This window comes from Pongo pygmaeus, chromosome 18 (genome assembly GCF_028885625.2).
Source record: "Pongo pygmaeus isolate AG05252 chromosome 18, NHGRI_mPonPyg2-v2.0_pri, whole genome shotgun sequence".
In the NCBI taxonomy this organism is placed as follows: Eukaryota; Metazoa; Chordata; class Mammalia; order Primates; family Hominidae; genus Pongo; species Pongo pygmaeus.
Window position 1 is genome coordinate 30674528 of NC_072391.2, and position 14599 is coordinate 30689126.

At 43.1% G+C, this 14599-nt stretch overlaps 1 protein-coding gene and 1 non-coding gene across 3 annotated transcripts in view; both read right to left on the reverse strand.

The window, feature by feature from the left end:
* Positions 1-14599, reverse strand: part of GSG1L (GSG1 like) — a 279380-nt gene that overhangs the window by 201709 nt on the left and 63072 nt on the right. The gene's annotated exons all lie outside the window — the stretch shown is intronic.
* On the reverse strand, positions 11820-11926 carry LOC129016449 (U6 spliceosomal RNA). Its single transcript, XR_008494837.1, has one exon. It is a non-coding gene; the product is annotated as a U6 spliceosomal RNA (small nuclear RNA).

The window sequence follows — 14599 nt, forward strand, 5'->3', positions numbered from 1 at the left end:
CGCTCCAGCCTGAGCGACCGAGCGAGACTCCATCTCCAAAAAAAAAAAAAAAAAAAAAAAAAAAACATAGAAAAGTGTGATTTGGATACCTAGAGGCTACGGTGGAAACACTTGCGACCGAGGGAAAGCCTCCCATGGGGGATGGGCTGATCACAAAGTGAGTTACTGGTGCGGGGTTACCCACCAGCATTGGGGGTAATGTCCTTGCAGTGGGGTACACTGTCCTTTGCACTGTCCGTGGTGCTTCTTTCTTCTGGGGGACTCAGGATCCAGTGTAAAAGTGGGACCTTGATTTGGGGAGACCTAAGTGTTCTGCCTTCCACCTGCACCTGCTTTTCATATGCTAACCATCTAAAATGAAATTGGTCTCAGTTGAGGCACAGTGGCTCACGCCTATAATCCCAGCACTTTGGGAGGCCGAGGCGGGCAGATCACCTGAGGTCAGGAGTTCAAGACCAGCCTGGCCAACATGGGGAAACCCTGTCTCTACTAAAAATACAAAAATTAGCTGGGCGAGGTGGCAGGTGCCTGTAATCCCAGCTACTCAGCAGGCTGAGGCAGGAGAATTGCTTGAACCCGGGAGGCAGAGGTTGCAGTGAGCTGAGATTGCGCCACTGCACTCCAGCCTGGGCGACAAAAGTGAACTCCATCTCAAAAAAATAAAAATAAATAAATAAATAAAAAGTTTTTAAATTGTTTATAAAATAAAATAGAAATGTCTTCAGAATTATCAGTATTAAATATAATGCAGATATTTGCCCCTGGGTCTATGGTCAGATGGGTTTAGGCTATCTCTGATGGATGTTTTAAGGTCATAAAACTGTTGCTTCTGCATGTGAATTTAAGTCTTACAGCCATTCGATTCTAGACTCTAAGCAAATGGCCATGGTGAGGCCGGGGGACATGTGTGGAGGTCTCCCTGCCCCTGCTGTGCCCCCTGGCTGTGCTGGGAAGGGTCAGACGTTATCTTCACAGCTCTGTCCTCTGCCTTGAGCTTTATAGTTGGTGTGTAAACTCAGGACCCAGACAAGCCTTGCCTTTCATAGCCATCCCTGGGTGCCATGTGGGTACTTGGGACCCAGAGTGACTGAGAAAGACATTAGAAAGGATACTAGTGGGCCGGGCGTGGTGGCTCACGCCTGTAATCCCAGCACTTTGGGAGGCCAAGGAGGGCGGATTACGTGGTCAGGAGATCTAGACCATCTTGGCCAACATGGTGAAACCCCGTCTCTACTAAAATACAAAAAACTAGCTGAGCGTGGTGGCGCGCACCTGTAGTCCCAGCTACTTGGGAGGCTGAGGCAGGGGAATCACTTGAACCCAGGAGGCAGAGGTTGCAGTGAGCCGAGATCGTGCCACTGCACTCCAGCCTGGAAACAGAGCAAGACTCTGTCTCAAAAAAAAAAAAAAAACAGAAAAGATAATCGTGTCATAGTTTCAAATTCCTTTCAGTAATTTCAAATCTTAAAGTCATGTCACATTAAATGAAGTAACAGATCGTCATAAAATGTCTGAGTCATTTCTAGGTAAAATACTGGAATATTAACTTTTAAACACAAGTTTAAGTTTATATACTTTAAATATATCTCTTAATAAACAAAAAATTAAGGAAACATCTTCCTGAAAAATTATGAAATAATTTTCATCCACAAATACTGATATAAGACAGTACAAAATTACTTACTTCCTGGGTTTTTCACTGGAAATTAAGGTTACTAGGAGTTGAAATTATGGTAATTTAAACTACTAGATATAAGAGAAACAATTCTATATACAGAGTGTATAAAGAAAGCAAAATGTATTTTAGGTGAAGAAATGTTATTAAAAAGACGTGAGGATGTGGTTTTTGCTGAAGGAAAGGTAATTTTTTCTAGTTTAGAGGTTACTTAAAGGTTGTTTCAAAATGAAGGAGAAATGGTATAGATAAAAATAAATGAATCTAAAAGTTGAGGTAAGAAAAAAGTAGAAAAAAATCTTATAAGCAGTTATAAAGGATTTGTGGGAATCTTATCTGTGTGGTCCAAAGCTGACTGAAATTGGATGGATTTGTTTATAGGGTTTTATTAAAATTAGCTTTTGTATTGATAATACACTAATATAAAAGTAAATTTTCATTTTCTCCTTTAAACAAGAATTTATGTCATATTAATGAGAGATACAATTTTTTTGTTTACCTTTTCAGTCAACTGCAATTTAAAAAAAAAAAAAAAAAGGAGAGGGTTGGGCCTGGTGGCTCACGTCTGTAATCCCAGCACTTTGGGAGGCCGAGGTGGGTGGATCACGAGGTCAGGAAATCAAGACCATCCTGGCTAACATGGTGAAACCCCGTCTCTACTAAAAATACAAAAGTTAGCCAGCCATGGTGGTACATGCCTGTAATCCCAGCTCCTCGGGAGGCTGAGGCAGGAGAATTGCTTGAACCCGGGAGGCGGATGTTGCAGTGAGCCGAGATTGTGCTGCTGCACTCCAGCCTAGGTGACAGAGCAAGACTCTGTCTCAAAAAAAAAGAAATAAAGAAAGAAAAAATGGAGAGAAGGAGAGACAGTTTCATGCTTTCTTTATTAGGGCTTTGGATTTTTTGGAATACTCAGTCTCCTCTCTATCAAAGAGTAAAGGTTTTTGCTTTTTGCCATCTTTGATTATCGCTTTGGCTAAATGACTATTATTTTGCAGTCACCCAGGATCCTATTTTGATAAAGTGTTTTAAAGCTTTCTTACTTTGATATCAAGTGTTTTAAACCTTTGATATTTGACATACTTCCCAAAAGCAAATTTCAAATTCTAAACTTAAGTCTTCTTGACCCAAACTAACTTAGACATAACAAATAGGCCCCTAAAAGGCCAAGAGAGATATACTAGGCTTATTTGTTATGTTAAAATTATATGGGCCAGGCGCGGTGGTTCACACTTCTAATCCCAGCACTTTGGGAGGCCAAGGCAGATGGATCACCTGAGGTCAGGAGTTCGAGACCAGTCTGCCCAACGTGGTGAAACCCCGTCTCTGCTAAAATACAAAAATTAGCCAGGCATGGTGGCAAATGCTTGTAGTCCCAGCTACTTGGGAGGCTGAGGCACGAGAATCACTTGAACCCAGGATGCAGAGGTTGCAGTGTGCCGAGATCACACCACTGTACTCCAGCCTGGGCAACAGAGTGAGACTCAGTCTTAAAAAAAAAAAAAAAAAAAAAAAAAATTATATGGGAAACATTGTCAAATAAGAAATGGTGTTTAATTTTCTTTGAGTTGTATTTGTATAAATGTGTTATTAATATGTGTCCCAAAATTGGAGGAAATTCCTAAAGGTCTGATGTGTCTTGGTATATGCAGTTAATTGCTTTATTCTGATTCTTTTTCCTAAAAGCTTTTTGCAAACCCTAAAGTGCTGTGTCTTCAAGGAAATTCATGGAAAGGACCCTGACAAGTCATCTTGAATAACAGCTTTCTGATAACTTTGGAGATGATACCATTAGGCTAGTAGAAACATCCAGGACTCTTAATTAGCTGATGTGTTTATGAGGATTGCTAACCCAACATCAAGCAGAACAAGAATTACTCACATGGGTCTGAACTAATAAAGGACTGAAATCATTTTTATGACTTTTTGTTTGAACCATTGCTGTTTCTTTTTATGTTTTGTTTTTCAGAGTCAAAAAAATTTTTTTCTTTCTTTTGAGCTATTTTATATCTATGGCAATTGGGCAAAGTATACACTTGTGAGCAAAATTGAGACATTTACATTTCCCTCTAATTTCTCCATAATTTGGAAACTATTCATGAATATTCTTATTTTATTACAATATAGTTATTAACATACGTTCACTAAGAATACGTTTTCTTTTGCCACTGGACACATTGGAGATACTTATTATGCCAAGGTTTTGACTAGAATGGTGTATTTTTAGATATGACCATTCTGCTTTGAGGAATTGAGGTTGACTTAATAGAGCCAATAAAAGTCCTCTGGAAGACTGGCCTAGTTCCTTGTCTTATGGTTCCCTTGCAAGATTCCTGACCTGTGATAAATAAAGAATGTCACTTTCTAGCAGGTCCAGGAACCTCAAGATATTTTGGGACCTCAAGAAGAAAAGAATTCACCCAATTCATACAGGTAGTTCAGGCACATTTTGATGATGAATCTGTGACTTGGCCTCCTAAATCCAGACCTTTAAAAGTCTAATTCAAGTCTTTGCTATTGTGAATAGTGCTGCAATAAACATACGTGTGCATGTGTCTTTATAGCAGCATGTTTTGTAATCCTTTGGGTATATACACAGTAATGGGATGGCTGGGTCAAATGGTATGTAACAAACCTGCACGTTGTGCACATGTACCCTAAAACTTAAAGTATAATTAAAAAAAAAAAAGTCTAATTCAAAATTCCTTATGTAAGTTCCAGCAAAGCCAACTTAAAAAGAGTCTATGTGGTCAATTGCTAGTCTTGCTCCACCTTATGCAAATAATCGGGCCAAGTATAGTAAGGCTAAAACTTATTTTGCAAATAAACTGGGTCTTACTACGATTTTTCTTTGGTAGAAAAGGGGAATTGGAGACAGAAAAACTACTTTCAGAAGAAAACTATAACACACCTGTTATTAGATTCCAGCCTTGACAGTTGTTTCTGAGCTTTTATTATTTGCCTACAATTTGGAGTGAATGCTGAATTATTTCCTGGCTACAAGAAGTCTCTAAAGGAGAACTGGGTTTTAATTTTCTTCGTGATGTTTTTAGTTTGCTCCCTGATAGAACAGGTTCTCTGTTGTTTTTGGTTTTTTTCATTCTGGCATATAAATTCTCTTTTTGATTGTAGTATTTCAGTGCATTATATTTCTTTTTTTTTTTTTTTTTTTTTTTTTTTTTTGAGATGGAGTCTCGCTCTATTGCCCGGGCTGGAGTGCAGTGGTGCAATCTCGGCTTACTGCAACCTCTGTCCCCCCGGTCCAAGTGATTCTCCTGCCTCAGCCTTCTGAGGCTGTAGCTGGGATTACAGGCATGTAGCTGGGATTACAGGCATGCACCACCACACCTGGCTAACTTTTGTATTTTTAGTAGACACGAGGTTTCGCCATGTTGGTCAGGCTGGTCTCAAACTCCTGACCTGAGGTGATCCACCTGCCTCAGCCTCCCAAAGTGCTGGGATTACAGGCATGAGCCACCCTGCCTGGCCCATATTTCTACTATTCAAATTATTAATGCTATGTATCTCTCATTGTTTTACTTATTCTGAGAAAACCAAAATCATGGTATTCCAAAGACTAGAGATTATTCAACAAAGGCTGCGAATCTCCCTCATTCGGAATCCTACTGGGCCCAATCTATTTCCCATTGCCAATGCACTGCTGATAAATCTATACCATACCAAGCATCTTCTCTCTAGACCCAGGGACTATCCCAGGAGAGGTGGGTGAGTGAGATTGTCAGGGCAGGTTTCCAGGGGTAGAGCGTAAGAAAACAGCCTGTTGCGTGGCAAGAGCGACGCCATCCGGAAGTGAAACCCCCATGATGACTGATGTTTGACTCCTGCAGCAAGGTCTTTAAGCAATGCCTGTGGCATAGATGACCCCTCTTCAAGATGCTTATCTAACCTCCCTATTGATGATGAGTTTTGCAAGAAAGCCTGAGGTGTGACCAGCTATGCATGTTTTACCCTAAAGGCTTGCTAGATAAAGGATATTTTTGGTTGAGCCCGGTGGCTCATGCCTGTAATCCAAGCACTTTGGGAGGCCGAAGTAGGTGGATCACCTGAGGACAGTTTGAGACCACCCTGGCCAGCATGGTGAAACCTCGTCTCTACTAAAAATACAAAAAACTAGCCAGGTGTGGTGGCGTGTGTCTGTAATCCCAGTTACTTGGGAGGCTGAGGCAGGAGAATCACTTGAACCTGGGAGGCCAAGGTTACAGTGAGCTGAGATTGTGCCACTGCACCCCAGCCTGGGCAACAAGCGTGAAACTCCATCTCAAAAAAAAAAAAAAAGAATATTTTCTGGAGGGTGGGTGTGGGGAGCCACTGTCTCTCAGCCACCAGACATATCACTTCTGTTACTAAGTTCCTATTAAATTTTTTTTTTCAAAGAAGCCAGATTTGTGAGACTCATTCTTGGGCCTCTCGGCTCCCTCAGCCTTTGGAGATAGGTTTGCATAGATCTGCTCATTGCAGAATACGCTTCTTCTTCTGTCCTCCCTTGACATACAATTATCCAGCTCTGCTAGAGATGGAAGCAGGAATTTAGGGATCACGGAGTCCACCACCCTCAGTTTCCAGATACAGAAACCATGGCCCAGGGAGGGCCTTGGGTGATTTGAGATCTCATCATGAGTCAGATATTAAGCTGAAATTAGGACCCACGTCCTCCACCTTATAATCTAGAAGAAGGTGTGAGGGAATGAGGTCTCCACAGTCCCTGCCTACAGAAAATAATAACAGCTAATGTTTATTGAGAACTTACTATGTGCCAGGTGCTATTGAAATGTCCATATGCCTAATTCTCATAATAACTACATGAAAGAGGTACTATTATTATGCCCATTTTTGAATGGAGAAACAGAAGTACAGTGAGGTTTAGTACCTGAGTCAGGATTCCGGCCCAAGCACTCTAACTCCAGAGTTTCCACTTGCTTTTTTTTGTTGTTGTTAAGACAGAGTCTTGCTCTGTCATCCACGCTGGAGTGCAGTGGTGCAATCTTGGCTCACTGCAACCTCCACCTCCCGGGCTCAAGCGATTCTCATGCCTCAGCCTCCCAAGTAGCTAGGACTACAGGCATGCACCACCATGCCCAGCTAATTTTTTGTATTTTTAGTAGAGACAGAGTTTCACCATGTTGCCCAGGCTGGCCTCGAACTCCTAAGCTCAGGTAATCTGCCAACACAGCCTCCCAAAGTGCTGGGATTACAGGCAAGAGCCACCGCGCCTGGCCCAGAGTCCCCACTTTCAATCATATTTGGAGGAATGTAACTTGTAGGAAGGATTTTATCTAGTCTGTTGCACTCCAGACAGTAGAACCAGGCTCAACAGGCCCAAGGAGAGGGACTCTGCCCAATATAATCAAAGAATGGCCCAGCCTCGAAAAAAGCCCCTATGCAATGGCATTAAACTTTCCAATGGCGTAAGTGAGAGAGGAGAAAGGAAGAAGCTGGTCAGGCAGGCAGTTAGAGTGGGTCCTTAGTTGAATTCTTTCAAGCAAAAGAACAGCTTACAAGCACAGATAAGGAAACTTGCACATGGGGGCTTGCCTAAGACATGCCCACAGCCGTACAGATAAGAAAGGCTACACAGATGACTTGCCCAGACATGTCCGCAATGGAAAATTCTGTCCCTTGACACATGTGGAGAAAGGGGAACAAAGTAATATGCAGTAACTCAAGCTAAGGGTTCACATGTGCACTAAGAGGACAGGGTGGAGCTACCAGAAATTCATGCCTTATGCAAATGAGACACTCAGGCCTCATCCATTTCTTATAAAAGCCTTTGCATTCAACTGTAAAAACGGCAACCCTTTTCCAGGCCCCTACTCTGCACAGGAGAGCTTTCTTCTTTTGCTTGTTAAACTTTTGCTCCAACCTCATCCTTTGTGTCCATGCTCCTTAATTTTCCTAGTCGTGAGACAAAAAACTCCAGGTGATACCTCATGAGAGACTGCTACAATGGCTACATTGTGGTGCATTGGTGAGACTGTAACATAAGGATAGGAGAAAGGCTTGAACCACCAAGGGGAGATGTTGCCAAGATATTCAAGCAGCTCATGGAGGATGGGGCTGGGCCAGTGTTTTCTCAGGTCCCTCGGGGGGGTTCAGAATGGTGGGGGAATGTGGCATTAAACTACACTGAATTGTGTCATAGGGAACAATTCTCCCTCTAATTCCTTTCCAACCCTTCAGATGACTTCCAAAAGAAAACGTCAGTTTTGTGCAAGCCTGTCTTTAACATTGCTCTAACTCTTGCTAATAATACTTCCTAATACTTCCTGTTTCAAAAAGAAAAAAAGACCACAATATCCAGCTAGAGTTTGATGGCATTATTTTTCTTTTACGCTCACATGTGCACACATGCACACACACACGTGCACATATATATTTCTTCTATTTTGGTGAGTTTTACTGGTTTTCCACTCCCAATTTTGATCTAAAGTTCCCCTTTTACATTCATTTTTGTAAGAAGACTGTGAGTCAATAAAAAAAAATAGTAGAAGATAAATATGTGACTAGAAATAAATTAATAAAGGTGATATGAAAATAGCCAAAGTCTGGAAACACTGAGATAAAATAATTCTCTGCTTCTAGGCCCACTCCAGGCTGAGAGGTCACAGGGCCACCACATTGCACATAACAGAGCACCATTCACATTGTGGTTTACAGGAACAACATTCCCTGAATCGTGCAGTGCACAGCCCGTGCGGCTGTACACAGCTGCCATGGATATTTTTAGAGTTACAAATATCCCAAACATACGAGGGAAGAGAGATAATCTTCTGGCCGGCTGCCCTGAAGTTGGCAGCCAAAGTTTCTCCCTCCAAATTGTGTTATTTTCTGTTCGTGATCTTCCTACAGCAACCCCAAGTTCAGGGGACCACCACGCAGCACAAGCAGCACTGGGTCTCAACCCAACCTCGAGAAGAATGGGAGAAACAGGCCCAGGGCTCTCCTCAGGGGAGACTCACGAACATAATCCCAGCAAGGCTGCAAAAAGATGAACTGCACGTTCAAGTGTAAAGGCAGCAGGCAGACATTCTCAGACACGAACGCCCTTGGAGAATATAGTATCCATGAGCCATTCTTGAAAAAGCTAGCTGACACTGAAATACAGCTTACCAAGGAAGAATCACAATAAGCCCAAGAATGGAGAAATCATAATAAAACCCCACGGTGGGTAAAGAATCTATGTAAACACATAACCAAAATGAAACAACTGGAGATATTGTAGTTGGAACACCTCGATGCTGTAAAAATCATATATGCACCAAAAATCAGGAAGTCAGAGGCAGGAAGAACTGTAGTCACCACGTATTTCTTAGAAGAAATCTAATGTCAGAAAGATCTTGTTTAAAGACGGCAGGGACACACTTCTATCCCCCTCCCCTGCAAAACCACAAAGATAATTATCTCCCCCAAGGTTACAAGGGCCAGGCAGAAGAGAATGGAGAGTGGAATTCAGGCCTGACACGTGAACACAAAGTGGGCCTCACTTGTCGTAAGGGACACCAGTCCCAGTGGCTCTTGAACTCCTGGCCACAAGCAATTCTCCCACCTCAGCCTCCCAAGTAGCTGGGATTACAGGCGTGCACCACCGCACCTGGCTCCAGTAGGCTCTCAAACCCAGGGCCATTGAAGAAGGACCTCTCAGGTCTTAGGAAGTTCCTGTACTGATTAAAACACACACACACACACACGCACACACACACACAGCCAGTCACAGTGGCTCACACCTGTAATCCTAGCACTGTGGGAGGCCAAGATGGGAGGACCGCTTGAGCCCAGGAGTTTGAGACCAGCCTCGGCAACATAGTGAGACCCCATATCTAAAAAAAGAAAAAACAACTTTTCTTTAAGTAAAAACACACACAAGAAAACGAACTTACTCTCAGCCATACCAACCCAGTCTTAAACAGCGCCCTCTCTCTCTCTCTCTGTCACTCACACTCATTTCTCTCTGGGTCCATTGCCTCAGCCTCTCCTCTGGACTTCTTGCTTCCACACCATCAGCCACAGGAATACTTGTAGAACCCATAACTGAATTCTGCTCAGGAACCTCCAATTGCCTTTAGCTCTCACCAGAATTGTGCCCTCAAACACTTATGAAAAATGTGGACTCCTAAAGATGCATATTCTTGTAACCCAACAATTCCATTTCTTGGAACTCATCTTACATGTGTGCAAAATTACACAAGGTCAAGATCATTCATTGCAACCTTATTTTAATGGCAAAGGACTGGAAATAACCTAAATTTCCATTAATTAAATAAGAAACATACATTCAACTTATGGAAGGATCATGCCAATTAAAATGAACAAGGCTACTCTCTCTCTCTCAGAATATAATTTTAATTAATATTCATACAGACTATTAATAGTACATGGAAAAGTGGGGATCTCACTGAAGTTTGAGACCCACTGCTCATCCAGAATAAGTCTACACAACTCTGCCTGGCCCTTTTGTCTAGTGTGGTCTCTTGACATTCTCCATCAGATGCTCTATTCATTTTCCATTGCTGCTGTAATGAATTAACACAAACAAAACATAATGGCTAAAACAATGCAAAATCTTTACCTTATAAATCTTTTTCCTTTTCCTTTTTCTTTTTCTTTTTCTTTTTTCTTTTTTAGACAGTGTCTCACTCTGTGCAGTGGCTCTCTCTCGGCTCACTGTAGCCTCTGCCTCCCAGGCTCAATCAATTCTCCTGCCTCAGCCTCCTGAGTCGCTGGAATTACAGGCATGTGCCACCACCCCCGGCCAATTTTTGTATTTTTTAGTACAGACAGGGTTTCACCATGTTGGCCAGGCTGGTCTCGAACTTCTGACTTCAGGTGATCCACCCACCTCGCCTCCCAAAGTACTGGGATTCCAGGCATGAGCCACCACGCCTGGCCTTGTCTTACAATTCTATAGGTCAGGAGTCCACCATGGTTCTCACTAGGCTAAAATCAAGGTGTAGGCCCAGCCACATCCCCTAGAGGAGGCTCCAGGGAAGATATCATGTCCTTGCCTCTTCCACCTTCTCCTAGATGCCCACATGCTTTGACTCGTGGTTCCCAATGTTCGAAACCAGCCATGTCAAATCTCCCTTCTTTCACAGACACACCTCTCCCTCTACCTACAGCTGGGAAGTGTTCTCCACTTTTTTTTCTTTTTTTTTTTTTTTGAGACAGAGTTTCGCTCTGTCACCCAGGCTGGAGTGCAGTGGTGTGATCTCGGCTTACTGCAACCTCTGCCCCCTGGGTTCAAGCAATTCTCCTGCCTCAGCCTCCCAAGTAGCTGGGATTACAGGCGCACACCACCATGGTTCTCCACTTTTAAGGACTCATGGAATGAAGTCAGGCCCATTTGGATACTCCAGGATAACCTCCCATCTCAAAATCCTTAATGTAATCACATCTGAGAAAGTCCCTTTGCACCACGTAAGCTAACACAGTCACGGGTTGGGTTACAAAGTTTGTGACGTGGACATCTTTGCTTGTTTTCTATTGTTGATTTTATTTATTTTTATTGTTATTATTTATATTTTTTATTTCAGTGCTTTAGGGGTCCAAGTTGTTTTTGGTTACATAGATGAATTGTGTAGTGGTGAAGCCTCAGATTTTAGCACCCCCATTACCCAAGCAGTGTCCATCGTACCCAATATGTAGTTTTTCATCCCTCACTCCCTCCCACCCTCTCCACTTTTTTTTTTTTTTTTTTTTTTTTTTTTTTTTTTAGATAGAGTCTCACTCTGCTACCCAGGCTGGAGTGCAGTGGCATGATCTTGGCTCATTGTAACCTCCACCTCCCAGCTTCAAGCAATTCTCCTGACTCGGCCTCCCAAATAGCTGAGATTATAGGCATGTACCACCACTCCCAGCTTTTTGTATTTTTAGTAGAGATGGGGTTTCACCATGTTGGCCTGGCTGGTCTTGAACTCCTGACCTCAGGCAATCCACCCACCTCGGCCACCCACAATGTTGGGATTACAGGTGTGAGCCACCGCGCCTGGCCCCTCCCCACTTCTGAGTCTTCCACGTCCACCATACTACTCTATGTGCCTTTGCATACCCATAACTTAGCTCCCATTTACAAGTAAGAACATACAGAATCTGGTTTTCTATTCCACAGTTACTTCACTTTGAATAATGGAAAAATACGGGATGCTTCATGAATGTGTGTGTTATCCTTGCACAGAGGCCATGCTAATCTTCTCTGTATCATTCCAATTTTAGTGTATGTGCCACCAGAGCAAGCACTCATGTGGACATCTTCGGAGTGGGCGACATTATTCTACCTAGCACAGATACCCTATATCCCCAGCTACCAAAGCATTTGTCACATCTCATCAAACACAAGACCTCACCAGGTGCGGTAGCTCCTGCCTGTAATCCCAGCATTTTGGGAGGTCGAGGCAGGAGGATTGCTTGAGGCCAGGAGCTCAAGGGCAGCCTGGGCAACATAGTAAGACCCCATATCTTTAATTTACAAAATTAAAAAATTAGCTGGGCATGGTGGCATGAACCTCTAGTCCCAGCTACTCAGGAGGCTGAGGCAGGAGGATCATTTGAGCCCAGTTCAAGGTTGCAGTGAGCTGTGATCACGCCACTGCCCTCCAGCCTGAGCAACAGAGTGAAACCTTGTTTCTAAAAAATAAATCAATAAATAATTTTTTAAAAAAAAACCCAAGACTTCATGACTATGGACCAGTCCCTCCACCTGAAATGCTTTCTCATCTGCCCAAATGCTACTCAGATGTTCAAGGCTGAACTCAAAAGCCCCTTCCTCCATGAAGCCCTCTCTGATTTCCCCCAAACAGAGTTAATGACACAGCCAGCACTTTAAAAAAGTCCCTCTATATGACACGTGTCACTTGGCATTTGAATTATATGTTTACTTGTACATCTCTCAGTAGCCTACAAGCAATTTAAGAGTGAAAACGGACATATTCAACCACACGTTCCCACCATTCATCACAATGCCTGGTGCATAATAGGGTTTAATATTTAATAATCAATGATTGGGTCAGGCGCAGTGGCTCACACTTGTAATCTCAGAACTTTGGGAGGCCAAGGCGGGCAGATCACTTGAGGGCAGGAGTTCAAAACCAGCCTGGCCAACATGGTGAAATCCCATCTTTACTAAAAATACAAAAATTAGTTGTGTGTGGTGGTGCATGCCTGTAATGCCAGCTACTCAGGAGGCTGAGGCGCCAGAATCACTTGAACCTGGGAGGCTTCAAGGGTTGCAGTGAGCCGCAACAATGATAATAATAATCACTGATGGAATGAATGACCAAATCCTTTCTATTTTACCATGGAGTGCACTATTTAATACATAATCCAAAATATGATTTTATGCATCTGTTGTTATTCCACATGCCTGGCCCATCATGGGAACTCTATAAACATTTGCTGCATAAATAAATTAATACTCATACCTAATATTTATTGAACATTTTCTATATGCCGGCATTTAGCTAAGCTCTTATAAGCTCTGCCTCCCTAACTTAATTCTTCACAATACCTCTCAAGGGAGTACTACTGTATTTGTTTGGGTAGTTAATACTAGCTGCTGTTACAAACACCTCAAAATCTTAAAGGTTCTTTCTTAGCTGCTTCTCCTGAATGACTCATATCCATGCAGTGAATCAGGGATCCAGGCTCCTTTTATGGTGTAGCTGCACCTAGAGGGAGGACACACAGTATATTTGTCCACCTCAGCCCACCACTTCCACTCATATCCCATTGGCCAGACTAGTCACATGGCCATTCCAAGTGCAAAGGATGCTGGGACATGCAGAGGAACTCAAGGCTACTGATAAACATAGAGTCACAGCTGCAATCATCATCTTCCTCATCATACAGTGGAAGAAACAGAGGTTCAGAGGAATGGAGACACGGCTCAGGTCCTTTTAGCTACTGTGTGTGAGACGAGTTCAACCTCAGATCTGTCTGCCTGCATAGACCCAGCCCTTAACCATTACTTGCTCACATGTGACATTCTGTGCGCTCAAAAGTTAGGCCACAGCAGGGCGCAGTGGCTCATGCCTATAATCCCAGCACTTTGAGAGGCCAAAGTGGGAGGATCGCTTGAGCCCAGAGTTCTGAGACCAGCCTGGGCAACATAGTGAGACCTCGTCTCTACCAAATAATCCTAAAAATAATAATAGTACAAATAAAAAGTTAGGCCACCTCAGAGAGTGAAGCCTAGGACCTTGCTGCATGGCGAGAAGGACTCCACCCTGGGATGGGACATTTCCTCTTGACAATCCCCAGCAGAAAATCCACGAAGAGCTAATCAGGAGTTGGCTGGGTCTTGCATTTTACTATCTATTTGCTTAGTCCTGCCAGAATCCGTTTATTCATGAGCATCTAAACGATGACATGAGGCAGATGTTACGTGCTGATTTTCCCCTCCGGACTGGTGCAAGAGGGGAAATGAAATCTATTTTTTTAAGCGAGCACCAGATGAAGCTTGAACAAAACCAATACCTCTTGCCGGACAAGCAGCTCTCTAAGCTTCCCACAGACGCTCTCAGAGTGTCATTTCTGGGGTTTATTTGGCAGTTGTTTACTGCCTGGAAAGAAATACTGCTCCTTCCTGGATACATCTCTCCTCTCCTCCTTCTACAACCTTCCCCCAACAGTGTTAGCCCTTTGCCCTTGTAGTTTAAAATTGTAATAAAAAATTTCCCCTTGACCCCCCCATTGCTTTGCCAGGAACCAATCCAGAGTCAACGCCCTCTTTCCAAACCCCACCATTCTTCTTGCCTGTTCCTTATCTTCCAGCATCAGCATCTCCATACTGAGACAATTGCAATTACAAGTCAATTCTCAATTATTCAGGGCTGATTATTCAGGGAGTGGATTGCTCAGGCTTTCTGCTTCCCCCTCTCTCTGTGGGCTTCGTTCTACTCATTAGCAGCACCA